General features: G+C 37.6%; 1 protein-coding gene across 1 annotated transcript in view; it reads left to right on the top strand.

Moving 5' to 3' along the window:
* The window catches only part of LOC140246056 (cyclin-dependent kinase 17-like), a 96,391-nt gene that overhangs the window by 21,778 nt on the left and 60,112 nt on the right, over positions 1–14,501 (top strand). Inside the window, exon 2 of the mRNA XM_072325501.1 lies at positions 5,493–5,649. The gene's annotated coding sequence lies outside the window, so the exon portion shown is untranslated. The remainder of the gene's footprint in view (positions 1–5,492; positions 5,650–14,501) is intronic.

The raw sequence follows: 14,501 nt of genomic DNA, 5'->3' as shown, positions 1-14,501 counted from the left end.
TCAAAGTTGCATTAGGGCTAACTTAGAAAGGGAGCCGGAGTGGAGCTAGCTTCTGTATCGGGTTGGCCTTTCAGGTCCACCCCTTGCAGCGGCCTCCAGCCGTGTTTCAACACAGCCATTCATGTGTGGAGCAGGGCAGGAATTCAGCGAAGGCTACAGTGTAAGTGATCCCATGGAGCCAAGAATTCATGGATGTCTCTCGTGCTGGTCTCCCCTTTAGGATGACTGTGGCAATGTCCTCGTTCACTCAGTGCACTATGGAGGCACATTTATAGTGTGTTAAAGCATGATTACCAAGATATGCATCGTGCCTCCTAACACTGTTTTATAGTTTCTGACAATGATGCACATAACTTATACAGCACATGTTGTGTGTTGCTGGTACCAGTCAAATAAATTAGCGGACCTACCTATCAATTCAAGCTTAGTTACAATGTTATCTTTTATTGACAACTTTTAGTTGTTTAAGGACCATATGAATGCTTTTTCCTTCTCCCTCTGAAACATACACACACAACATGTACACAGCAAACAAACAAACAAGTCATACAACTTGTACCTTGATACTGTTAGCAGCAAAAGGTCCCTAGTGTATGTTTCTCTAGATGTGGTGCCTTCAGCTACCATGGGATTTCTGCGAATGATGCCGATTGAGGGAAGAACTTCGCAATTCTCCTCACACTGAAAGTTGCTAGCCTCGACCTGGAATTCCAACAATTTTCTGTGTCCACTTATATCCACAGCTTTCAAAATTATCCTCTAGGGTCAATTGTGTACAATGCACATGAAACTGTCGCAATGAAATTATGTGGTAGGGCCTATTCAAAGACCTTTTTGGCTGTGTTAAAGAATCATTTGCCTGGTTCAAGTTCAGCCTGAGGAATAGTGCTACTGGAATCTTGGTGAAAATTTACTGTGATGCACTAATACATGATAGCATGTTAAGGTGTGGCAAATCTGAGCAACCGACTAAGTACTCAGGAGGACATTTTATGAGTTTACTGGATGGCACATCCAGGCACTTTTTAAAGTGTGAAGAAACGTACACATCAATAGCGGCAATTAAATGCGGTGATGGCTGCCACCACTTTGATCTATAATGGGAGGTCTACTGAGATTCTAAGGAGCACAAACTTTACTTCTCCTGATGATAGCAACAGAGAATGTGAACTGAGGCTCGCTTGTTGGTACTGCATGGTACAAGTGGAAATCCTTGCTTCCCTCCAGTTGATTATTAACTAACCATGCCAATTGTGCTCAATATATCATGCCTGTTGTACGTATGTAACGTGCAGTTGGCGGTGGCAAGCATGGATGGGAGGAATACTTTCCACATTATGCCCAATAATCTGGAATTGGTTTGTCCCTGTGGAGACATAACCTCCACACCCCATCAGTCATATTAATCAGATTTGCCTCACCATGTTTCGTAGATGGAGCATTGCCTTTCATTTGAGATAGGACTTATTTGGTCTGATTTTCCAGATGAAAAATATTTTCATTCTTTATCAACTAGATGTCCATTTACAAATCAAATGTGGCAGTTTGAAGCCCTAAAGCATTTTTTTTTTTTTTTTTTTGGGGGGGGGGGTTGTTCTTCAAGAGATTTGTAAACATGTTGGCACTAATGACGTCTTTTTTTGATCGTCTTTTTTTTATCGGTAACTCTTGACGCTTGATACTTTTTTTTTTTTTTTTTTTTTTTTTTTAGTCATTAAATGCATTCCTGGGGAAGTTTTGACAGGCTTGCATGGTCATAAAGAAGGAATGGTAGTACAACATAACATCATGCCTCTGTTGAAGGTTTTTTTTTTTTAATAAAATCTTTTGAGCTCCTCTTTGATGAAATTAGAACTAGGTTTGAAATTAGAAATATGTAGAATTAAAATAGTACATTAAAAAACAAATGTAGACTTTACCTCTATAGAGAGCTCCATTTCTTTCCCTGTAAGAAAACATTTTTTTTTTGTTTTTTTTTGTTTTTTTTTTGTTAGTGGGTTCATTGTTGGGTATTTTTTGCAGCTGTTGAAGCAAATAATTTAGGCCAGGTTTAGGGGCCTGTAATTTTTGTGTGTGTGAGAGAGAGTGAGTAAAATGTATAGAGCAGTATGTTGAACGTATCTGCATTACACTGCAACTCTTGCATGATCAGTTGGTATTTCTTTTAATTTATGAAAAGTGCATTTGGAGAAATATTAAGCGCCTACAAATGTGCCCAGCTCTTACAATTTGGCAATATGTATCAGAAATGATATAAAAGCTTTTGACTCTACCAACTGTATATAATTTTACAGTGTACAACAAAAAACAAACAAACAAACAAATGTACTGAAATGTGTCCTCTTGGTGACTATGTTGTCCTTTGGTGGTGACATATATTTGGACACAAATGCCAACGGGAGGCAAACAGCGTTCTTTCCCACCCATGAAAGTTTGTCGCTTTCAGAATCAGGAAGAATTGATGACTACCTTTTAATGTTAGCTCACAAAATGATACAGGTACCAGGAATAAGAACACACACTGTTCTTGCTGGTATCTAATAGGTAATTTTGAGCATAGTTGATTCCCTTGGTCAGAGATTTTCACTTTAAAAAGTATTCATCACATAGATTCAACCTGAATTATTATTATTATTTTAGATAGCTTTATTTACACAATATCAGAGATTCAAGTACATGTGGTACCATGCCTGCAAGTCAGTGTTTTAGACTAGCAGCATTGTTGAAAAGTGCCTGATATGGAGTTTACTTCCCCTATTCAGTTTTCCCCCATGCCTCATTTCATTTGCAACCATGCTAGAAGTGACACAGTCAACCCCTCCAGAAAGTCCAGAATGTCTCCTAGCTCATCCCACTTCACCAATCAATACAATTGATGTGTAAAACATCATCTAACATCATAATTGTTAGAGACATCCCCCTCCCCCCTCTGCCTTTTTCCTGCAGCAGAGATATATTTTTAGCTCAAGTGGATTGTTTTTTACCGCTAACCTCTCTCCATCTGAAATTCCCGGACACGTCCCCAAATTGATATGGGACATTATCATCCATCAATAAGGACGTCATCATGTAGTGTCGCTAAATTGATTTGTGCATGTCATTATATGATGCAGGGTTTTTGGAACCCTGGAGTACCAAGTAGAAATTCGCCATTTTGTTGAACTATTTTTTTTTCTACATGTAGCGCTGCACATCGGGTTACTCCAAAACAGGTGAAAGCAATTGTTATTGCTTTGTGCAAGAGTCTCTAGTGCTATTGTACAAGAATCTCTGTGTTGTTTGAGAATTTGAATGTACAAAAATCCCTGTGAAGTCATTTTTAATGGTGGATCTTGGATCTCCCAATGTAAATTTGATGTATTTGATTCTGTCTATTATCGAAAATAAAATTCCCAGTGTTGATTTCTTTCATTTGATACAGTAATGCTGTAGTTAAAGTGTGTGTGTGCTCTCTTTGCATTCCCTTAAAAGCCTGTAGCTTTTGTAAGCTTTTATTATTCCACTGTAATCAATGATATTGTAGGAAAAGGTGAGAAATTACCATACACATACTTCTTGCATAGCTCAAATGAACTGGCCAAATTTTCAGAATGCTGAATCCTGGTATTCCCTCAGTGATTAGAAATATATATATTTATTATTATTGTCACTGTAATTACATCAAACACAACATAGCAGTGCTAAATTGGCATTGGAATACTCATTGCCGATTGCTGAAATTTGGCTGCCGTTATAGCAATGCGTAACTGTACATCTCATGAACACAAGATGGCGCTTCACCATGGCGTAACCTAGGGTATGATGGCACCCTGGGGTACGGCGTGCCGGCCTATGTGTGAGTAGACACCAGAGAGTACTTACTCCAGCAAAGTTGACTTCTGGGGACTAGCTTGGCCTGGCTCCATTACTTTTCTCTGCATCCCTGTAATTGGCACCGCCTGCAGTGCATTGTTCATGGTATTCAAAGAAGAAAAAAAAAAAAAAAAGAGAAAAAGACATGAGTTTGAGATGGAGCTGCTGCAATGATAAACATTTTTTATGGCTCGGTTAATTTGCACATGATGCAGTTCACAGACATAAATTGAGCCTCTGATGAGGTGAGATCTGTAGAAATTGGTGATTGAAATATGAACATGACAATTAAAAGGGTGTGAGCATTGAAAATACGTACATTCAAACTGCACAGCCCATGTGAATGACAGGATTCCTAACATGCCGTTACATAGTTTTTAACCAAACATCAAAACCAATTGTCTATATTCAAGAACTAAAAGATGACTGAGGAAACGAGAGCTTTGAAATGACTGGTACAGAGCTAATATTATCTTATTCAAGGCACACCACACTCCTGAATAGCAATTGAAGCAGCAGTTATTGAGCTCTTTTCAGTTACGTTTTTCTGTTTTCAGAAAGGTTTACATACATGACATCCGATATTCACAGGGGAAAATAAGCAAAATTGTACATTTGCGGTAAAGAGTTTATGTGTGCAGATTGATATGCAGACATATCAAAGTAATCTACAGTGTAAATCTTTCCTAGTATACCTGGTTCTAGATAAATAGTCTGGATGTTGTATACGTACATGTTTTGTACCATGGACTGCTTTTTTAGTGAGTTAAGTCCATTTTGCACTAATTGCAGTGGTACTATTGCTCCATTCCAGAGAGATTAGGGTAGAGCCTACCTGCTAATACTCACTGAACTGAAGTATAATGTGCATTTAATTAATTAGGAACTTATTGAGCGCCTCGCTGGGTTATCTCTATTAGATTGAATGAGGTGAAAGAGAAGCTAGAAGGAAGAGAGAAGAGGTGAGGGGCGAGAGAGGGGGTTCTCAAATTCTGAGTAATGGTGTACAGAGAGCATGTCTCTAGGCAAACAAATATCAAGGACCTCCAAAGTGTGGAATTGAGAGTCTATTTTTTTCTTACGAGTAAGATGAAAGCATTCTAGATGAGGGGCAGCTTCCACTAGTTTGAATCAGCATTGTTTTGATAATTTCCAAACACCAGTGTGCAAATGATATCAAATATGAAACCTTAGTTTTGACAGCAGAGTTGTGTTTAGTGGTAAACTTGGAAAGCATTACAGTGTGTATAGGAGTATTATCAAATGACTTAAAATGCTGTAATGCAATATGTTCAAACGTGTAGAATGTGATACATCATTAAATCCTTCTGAAACCACTGCAGCTGTATCTCATTTTACCATTGACAGTGCGCACAACAGGTTAAAAATTATAATAATGGGGCTGCAGGAGTTTCATCATTATTCCCTCAGTCACATCAAGTTGATAAACTGTTCTCTTTCAAGCTAGGAAATCTGCTACTCACTCCCATCTTTTTGTAAAAAAAGAAATACATGTATTCAAAGCGTGCAAATTGGAATAGAAAACGTTGCAGTGTTTCCGCATTGTCAATACTGTGATGAGATGAGAATTGAGTTCAATTTGCAATTTGCTCTTCTTTTTTTTAAAAATCTTTCCACAGAAAGCTGTAGTGAGCCAAGGATGTGTGCTCAACCTTCAACATAGTGGTGACAACTTTCCCCCCGAAAAGTCTCCATGGTCGAACCATCTCATGTCTGGGAGATGTGAAAAGTGCCCACAGAGCTACCGTCAAGTTCATGAATTGCAAATTACATCAGGTAAGTATTTGCCTGATTTCCCAGCAGCCCTACCTTCATATTGGGCTATTGCCATGAGAGCATGGTCCTCCCTGGAGATTTGAAGGAAAGAGAGGGAGAGAGAGAGATGGGAAAGAGAGAGAGAAAAAGAGAGAGATAAAGACTGATAAGAATATATGTGAGAGAGGAAGAGAATGAGACAGATGCAGGGATGAGAATTATTGTAGAGAAAGTTCAACAGCAAAATGAGAGCTGGAGAAAGAGAAGCAAGTAAACATGGAGAATGAAATGGAAGAGTGTATGGGTTGGGGGTCAGAAGATTGGATTTTGGAGGAGCCAGAATAACTAGACATGAAAGGAGCGACAGATTTGAGTGTACACTACAGTATGTCCCAGAAAAAATTACAATCAAATATTCGCATTGATAACACCCAAAATGATTAAACTGTCTAAATGCTACTTCAGGGTCTTAAAATATAACATCTTAGCTCTATGTTGCAGAAGACCCCATTCAATTTGGTTATTAAAGCGGTCACAGAGAAATGTGGAATGTTGGAAAGCATGTCATGAGTCTGATTCTTCCAAGTTAAGCACTTTGATGCTTTTGTGTGTGAATACAATAGACAGAACTTGGAGGGAAGAGATTCTTAACATCCTCTACAAAATTCCTTATTTCTCTTTGACCACTGAAGCAAATCGAATGGGGTTTTCTGTAAGATGTGGGCAATGAGTTATAGTTTCATACCCTGAATTAGGTGATCCGAGTATTTGTATTTGGATTGATTCACTATTTTTAAAGATATCATTGCGGAGGGTCCCGTTGTAATTTTTTTTTTTTTTTTTTTTTTTTGGGGGGGGGGACATACGGTACAGTGTAATAGTTTACCTAGCTGAGATGTATTCTCCTTTTCAGCTGTTCTTAGTCATTGACTAGACATAATGCAATAGGAATAAAGCGTTTTTGCTTTCACAATGAGCTTCAGGTAAGACTAATCCAGCGTACCCATCTTCTTTTCTTTTTTTCCACAACGTCTGATGTGCTTAGTGCTAACAGTTGTGCTCCTATGAATGAGTATGGTTGGCTTCTTAGCTTGTATAGCCCTCTATGACCTTCTGAAAATCTGAAACTGTCCACACAAATTAGCCATTTAATGTCCCTGTTTGTGGTGTAGGTGGACGTGCTGAGAATTGCTGGTCTGTTTTTGTCTGACAGAGGGTCACCAGAGCAAATTATGTATTGCCTTTGAAATGTTTTTTGCTGGGTGATACCGTCGCTCAGTGTGGGCTGGGCTCAGGCTCTAGGCTGTGTTTTATATAAAGATATGATCAAACATAAGTCATGAAATGAAACGCAAGTCAGGTATCAACCAATCCAATTCAGTGACCTACATGTATGTTTGATTTTCTGATCTACTGTAAAACATAATGTATTCGCGGCATGAAATTTTCGTGAATTGGAGCCGACAGCCTTTTTCGTGGCATGAAATTTTCGTGAATTGCCAGTGGCATTCAATGCATGTAGACAAGAACTTTCGTGTACATTTTAATTTTGAGAATCTTGGCACTCGTGAAATTTGCGAAATTAAAATGCACGCGAACATTCCTCGTTTTACAGTATGTTTTGTCTCAACTTCAACGCAAAAGAGCCCTGGACATGTTTACAATGCGACAATGTTAAGAGAACACAAGCCAAGGTAATGTGTTTAATGTGTCACTCCAAATTTTAAGGCAGTGATGGTGATTCCAGTATTCTAAATCATATTGTAGATTCCCATAGCAGCTGCAATATTCACCTCAGGAGTGAATTTGCTTCAAAATTTACAATCAATGATGAATTGTGACTTACGAAAATTTACTTTGCATTAAATGCAGTTCCCCCAAAGTGACCACCATTAGTTGCATACTATCAATCATAAAAGATTAACCTGCTGACGATGATAAATACTGATTGATGTGGACATGTACATTTTGATATTGAACTCTTACATAATTACGTAGAATTATACTTGGCAAAGGGCATTTATTGAACATACTTGAATATATACTAGATTAACATTTTGTGACCTAAAAGTAGCATTTTTGCTTCTTCATTTTATTGTTGTAGAGAGGCATCAGTGAGAAAATCTATAAGCTTATTCTATTTTTACAATGTACGTAGAGTATGTATTTGATTTGGCATTGTCAAGAAAGCTAACATCCGGCCATGCATTTCAGCGGATTTGTAGCATAAAATCTTGGCAGGAATCATTTAGAATGGTCGATTATCCTGGAAGAAAGACTGAGGTTATCCAGGTGAAAATGGCAGTGCCCCTCAGGTGAACTTGCCATGCACTGGTGAGCACAAGACCCTCTTGGTCTCCTGTTACAGTATACAGAGGTTTTGATTTCAGACCCAATGAGGTGTGTGTGACATCAAATACCGTATTACCTTCCCAAAATTTACGAACAGTAGGAGCTTTACTATCAGAGAGATTCTTGCCTGCTAGTGGTAGAGGGCAGCTAAGGGTCACACTGTCATGCTGTAGAAAACTTCAGAAGAGTTTTGCAAAGAATGCCACTGATTCTTCAAGCTCTTTGTCAACTATGTGTCTTCTCATCTAGCCTCTTGAAGATGTCTACTGACGGGAATGAATGATAATTCTTATCCCAAACCAAGAAATGATGCTATATAGTTTGGCATGCACGGAAGGAAATGCCAACATGCAGGAAAATGCAATATTGTGCATACTAATGAATGTCATCTTAAAGTTCCCACATTTTCAAATTTGAGTGGCTTCATTCATGTGTAGTGTTAGGCTTTTTCTTCTTGATTTTGTTATACCGCAAGGAGATAAAGGTAGTATTTAATCGGATTTGAGTAGCTTAGGAGGGGATGAGTGCCAAAAATAAAGTACTAACGCCATAAAGTCCCTTCCTGCGTTCGCCTATCAGTCATGTCTCTCAGTAAACCTTACTTTGCAGAACGAGAAGGCGAGAGCAAATCACAAAAATTCTGTCATCGTGAATGCCCATTTATACCGGCAAGTCAGAGACATTCATACAATAAGTACAATGTACGTATGCAAGTGTATTTCCATTTATGCTGTTGTTCCTGTAGGGCAGAGTCAAAGTTTGCATGATCAGGTTGGACTGGTTGCTATCAGTGTTACATTGTAAGTGGAAATGTCAGTTGGATATGTGGGTGGTAAATATCTGCAAGTAACAAAAGTACACACACAGTGGAATGGGAGAAGCTGATATTGTCAGGGAGAGAGACATGCGTCCTTCTGGCGTACATACTGTAGTCCATCGTCTCGCTTAGTGTGTGATGCAGATAATTGGCAGCGCAGAATGTCACTTTATTAAACATGATAATGCAACACCACTTCCCGTTCTTTCATGTGCGACCACTCAGGAATTCCCCCTCGTCTATATGGAACAAAGAGGAGGGTTATACCTGAATGAAACAACTGAATGTAATACCTGCTTGTAGACACAGTGTAAACACAAGGCAGAAATGTGCTCTTGTTGGTGGTGAACTTTCACGCACTTGTACAACGTGAATGATTCCGACATGTAGAAGGCTTACTATTCATCTTTCCATTACATGTGTTGATACAGACATATCTCAAGTTACAGTTTCAGATACAGTGTATATAATCTGTATGAGTATTGGATGTAAATGTTCATGTAATTACAATGATACATCCAATGACATTCATATCAATGCACACAGCTTCAGACATAAAAATTTACACAGTGTTTCATATATGATGTAGAGTTCACTTTTCCTCAGCACTGCACTATCAGAGTATACTGTACAATGTATGTGTGGAACATATTGCAGTGAATCTTGAAGTTAAACATTATGGCCCGAATTCACAAAGGTGGTACAATCCATACAAATTGTCCATGGTTTAAATCATGGTTTCAATTGTACCACCTTCGTGAATTCTTGCCTGCGGGTCATGGTTAATGTTGATTTCACTGAAATGATAAGACCTACAACACTCATATTTGACAGGTCTGGTAGTGCAGTTATGCTGCATTTTGCCAGTTTTTCTTATGCAGTGTCCATTTTGTGAAATCCAATGTGATTATTTATAAATGCGCTGCCCAGAACTTCTGAAAAATGTTTCCTAAGATTCAATTTTCTATTAGCTATGCTGTAATCATTTTACACCCATGAAGTTTAACATTGGATGAAATGTAGCAGATTGTGGAAAATTTTCAGCCATTACGTGGGAAAGGAAGTGGTGTCGATTTCCCAATTTAGGAAACGGTTGTGATCTAGTTAGAATCCTTCTAATGCTGCGTAATCTAAACATGTCACAATGGATTAATGAATGAGAGTGGGGTTTATATAGACTAGTTGGCAAGCATGTTTCCCACTGTTTATATGGAACTGATGAAAGAGCTGATGGAAACAGTAATTCAGAGTAGCCAGGAAAGCAGCATTTGTCATTGGTGAAACTGCCATGTTGCTTTGTTACAACTTGACCAAATTTGAATTAAAAGACAAGTTCACCTTACTAAACATGTGGATTGAGTGAATGCAGCAATACAAGTAGAATACATCAGTGAAAGATTCAGGAAAAATCAAACATTCTGTTTTACATGAATAAAATTTTGAATTTTCTGTGCAGGCACTGCTGAATGAAAAGACTACCACAGTTTGTGATGTCACATGCATAGAATGATATATAATGAAAATAAAAAGAGAGTTCCACTAAATTGAAATTAAAACAAAAAAGTGCACATTCCTGCAACTTGTTACTGATGTACCAGTATGTTAAGGGTAATGTTATTCCCCTTTCCTTCTGAAAGAGGCAAGTCAAATGCTCTTTTATTATGGGAGAGAAATGAAAATATGTTAATTATTTTCTTTATATTTTTTTATATTGTTCTATACATGTGACATCACAAACTGTAGTTTTAGTCTTCTCATTCAGTGATGGCAGCACTGAAACTTCAAAAATTCATAACTTTTGAACAAATTGTCTTATTTTCCTGAAATTTTCACAGTTTTTTATTTTTTATTTTTTTTTTACTCTATTTAGATATATCACTGCATTCTGTCAATCCACATGTATATAAAGGTGAACTTGTCCTTGAAGGAAAGTACTATAGTGGAATTTAACCTACCAAATTCCAATAAGTTGTCAGCATCATCTGAAATTAATGCCATGCACTGCTTGAGCATGCCACATGTATCACATAGACGTATCACACTCGGCATGCAGGGAAGTAGAATGGACATCGATCACTATCACTCTTCCCAAGTAGGGTAGGAATTCCATATTCCTCATTACATGTGTTTTCATTTATTCATGTTTCCCAAGGGATTTGAGTCTCTGGCAGACAGATATGTAAATTAATAATAAATAAAGAAGACCTGTACACAAGGGCAAGATAAGACTGGAGTTTCGGGCTCTTTGGCTTTAAAGGGATGGTATGGTTTTGGTTGAGATAGGGCTTCAGGTGTCCAACTTTTTTGTGAGATAATGGAAACTTCCTATCTAATATTAAAGAGCACACAATTCTAAGAAGAATTCAAAGTTTTTTTGATGAAAATCAGTTTTGAAATGGCTAAGATATTAAAAAAAAAAAGAGGTCGTAATAAAAGGTGGGACCCACCTTTTATGAGGATCACTTTGTTTTACTTTGTTTTTGGATACCTTGGCCATTTCAAAACAAATAAACTTTGAAGACCTCTTCAAATTTTATGCTCTTTAATATTTCACAAAGGGGTTCCCTCATTATCTTGCAAAAAGTTGTGTAGAGACTACAAAAATATGGTATATTGCGTTCTAAGAACTGATTATTTTTATTATCAAAGTTAAAATTTGAATTCCCCATTCAACCAAAACAATGTCAGCCCTTTAATGTGAGGTGAGATTTTAAGAGCATGTAGGGAGGTACAATATTTAGACTCTGTCATCTGAACTGATTCTACAATGTATTTCTTGGCAATTTTCGTGGCAACAGTACACTTTTGTTTGTACAAGTTTGTACAAGTTTGGTGCAACAGTACACTTGGCAGATATATCATACAACATTTGATTAAAATTGATTATATGTGTATGGATAGATAAAACTGTTGAGAAGGTATGGTAAAGTGAATTTATTTTACAAACATGTAAGCCTTCAGCTGTTGGTACAAATTACATGTATAATCATAATGTTGATAGATGGAATTGTCAGTATGTACTGTATAAAATTAGTACATCATAGGTATCATCTTTGATAAATAATGTAGAAAATCACCGCTCCCCCCTAAATATTCATAGTGCATCACTGTCATGCTTTCATGATATGAATTGACTGACCTGACTACGTGTAGTATGTCTGATGCAATCATCTGACACAAAATTAAAGGTATTATGGCCATGTCATGGCTAATCCTATTAACGCAGTGAAAATTCAAGTAAAGCTAGACCTGAAACTAGAATGAATGAGAGTGATAGAAAGTGGCAGGTCACATTTAACAGACACACACACACACACACACACACACACACACACACATACACACACACACACATAAACACACAATACTGTTGAAGGTGTACATCGTTGTATACAGTGAGTTTGATAGAATGATACCATATCATCCTGGGTATCATGGTATAGGTCACCCAGCAGATAAGCCTTCATTGTAATTTTAGCTCAAAATATGCATGGTGAACTTTGGTGCACTCTGAGCTACATGCTGTGCAGGTACATTGTATAAGGGTGTACACACATACCATGTTTAATTTTGTTCTCTTTTTTAAAAATCTTTTTTATACCGAACACATAAAGTCCTTGACCTTTGCGGTATGCTGAAAAATGTTGTAAAAATTGAATTATCTCTCTTGAATTATGTGATGTCACACATGCAGCACTGACATATATTGTACACTACAATGTACAGCTTGTACAGGCTGGAGGGTAAGGATGCCCATGTGGGATGAGAAACTCAGATGATTACGTCACGAGTTATAATACAAAGCAAAAATTTGGGCGTGAGGCACGCAAGACAACCCAAATATTCTCAAGCATATGGGTTGATATGAGCTCCAGACCAACTGGCACAACAATAATGTCAGACATCTGCCTTGGAGCCAATCAGACCATCTATGTTAAAGTAGCCAAGATGGCTGAAAAATTTGTTCAGTGATAAACTCCATAGACAATGGGCCACCTCCCGCCCCTCGTGCAGTACAAGTCAGTCGGCGATTTACACCGGCAGCCCACCATATTTTCGCCCAGACAAAGGAGTTTAACTGAGGAATACTGCTGAGCAATATCGCCACTGATTAATTGCTGTCATGTGGCATGGCTCAATCTGTTGAAGCAATTTCACTTTCGATCATCGCCAGCGAGGCAGTGTGCAATGGCTGGATGTTTGTGGCGTCAGTGATGCATGCAGACGTCTGTTTGTGTGATGAGCAGTGCCCTAACTTGAGAGAAATTAACAATTTCCTTACAGCTCTGCTAACAGTTGTAGATTTGAATTGAAAAGGAGGGAGAGGAGGGGCAGGAGAGAGAGAGAGAGCGATGGGGGAGGGAGCAGATATTTGAGGTGAAGGACTCTATGACAAATCTAGTACTTCTTTTATCAGCAACGTTTTTAGGATAATGACTGCACTGTATTGACTCTAGGAAGAATTTTGTGTAAACTCAGGAAGTTGCTTTATTAGACGTGTATGAATTTTTAAATTTCCAGTTTATTGACCTATATTGTGTATCCCTTTCTAGTGGGTTTCTAATGCAGTCCTAGCTAAAGATGTCTTACCTGTTGTAGAATAGGCTTCTCTTTGCTATGTGCTCTCCTCACACTCTCGATTATTCACTCTGTGCATAGAGTTAAATTATGTTTTCGTGCTTGGCTGTTTTACAAAAAAAAAAATTCAAGAAACATGTGTCACTTATAGAGCATTTTAAATCTGAGAGGAAAAAGGCCTGCTAAACATGCCAGATACTGATATCAAATAAAATCATACATAATATACTCTTTTGTTAAAAGCGTATGTTTTGTTTTGATAATGAAAGTGCATTTCAAGAACAATTGCTAAACCTTGCACTATATGGTTGTTGTTCATTGATATTCCTTCTCATTGTTTGACCTTCAAAATACTGTCCAATATATCACAAAATTTTCCTGTGTAAGAAAACTCACCCTATGCAGGGAATCATTACTTCATTCTAAAAGCTAGCAGCACAAAATGGACTTTGAACAACTTTGTGTAAGAGAAGATTTAAGAAAAAAGAAGAAATTTACTGTCACTTTGTTATGAAAGTTGTTTTGCACCCAACTTGAACTTTTGGAAATATCTTCTTTCAAAAGATCCTGTGAAAATGAAAGCACATCTGGTGCACAATTTGTCGTTTGACAAGGGGGGGGGGGGGGCAAGCTCTAAAGTCACATACACTAATATACACTGCTCAATCAGAAATCTCCATATAGCCAGGAGATTTAGGGAAAGTCACAAGTAAGTCACAGAAGAAGACCACATCTCCTTGATTATGTACTTTGAAAGCTGCAACCGTAAACTGCAGATGAGATATATGTGGGATATTTATGTTGTGAGTAAGAGAGATTTTAAAGGTCTTGTTTACCTTTGGGAGCAGTGATTTAGAAAATGTTCAAGATGTCACTTTTGATGCATATTTAGGTCAGTTGTATCACAAAGCATCCTACTGCATAATTTTTTTTTTGCAATAAAGCCTAAAATATAAGGAAATATCACTATTTTTCTCATTAGGGCATAACTGTAGACGGTTTAGTCTGGAAGCATTTTTATTATAATTATTGTTCACATTTTGTATATTTAACAATGCTTAACATTGATTATACTGTTTCAAATTTTTACATTGGTTGTTTCCATGCCTAACTCACAATTTAAGAA

This window comes from Diadema setosum, chromosome 2 (genome assembly GCF_964275005.1).
Source record: "Diadema setosum chromosome 2, eeDiaSeto1, whole genome shotgun sequence".
Classification (NCBI taxonomy): Eukaryota; Metazoa; Echinodermata; class Echinoidea; order Diadematoida; family Diadematidae; genus Diadema; species Diadema setosum.
Note: the sequence above shows the minus strand (reverse complement) of the source record. Positions and strands in the feature narration are given on the sequence as shown.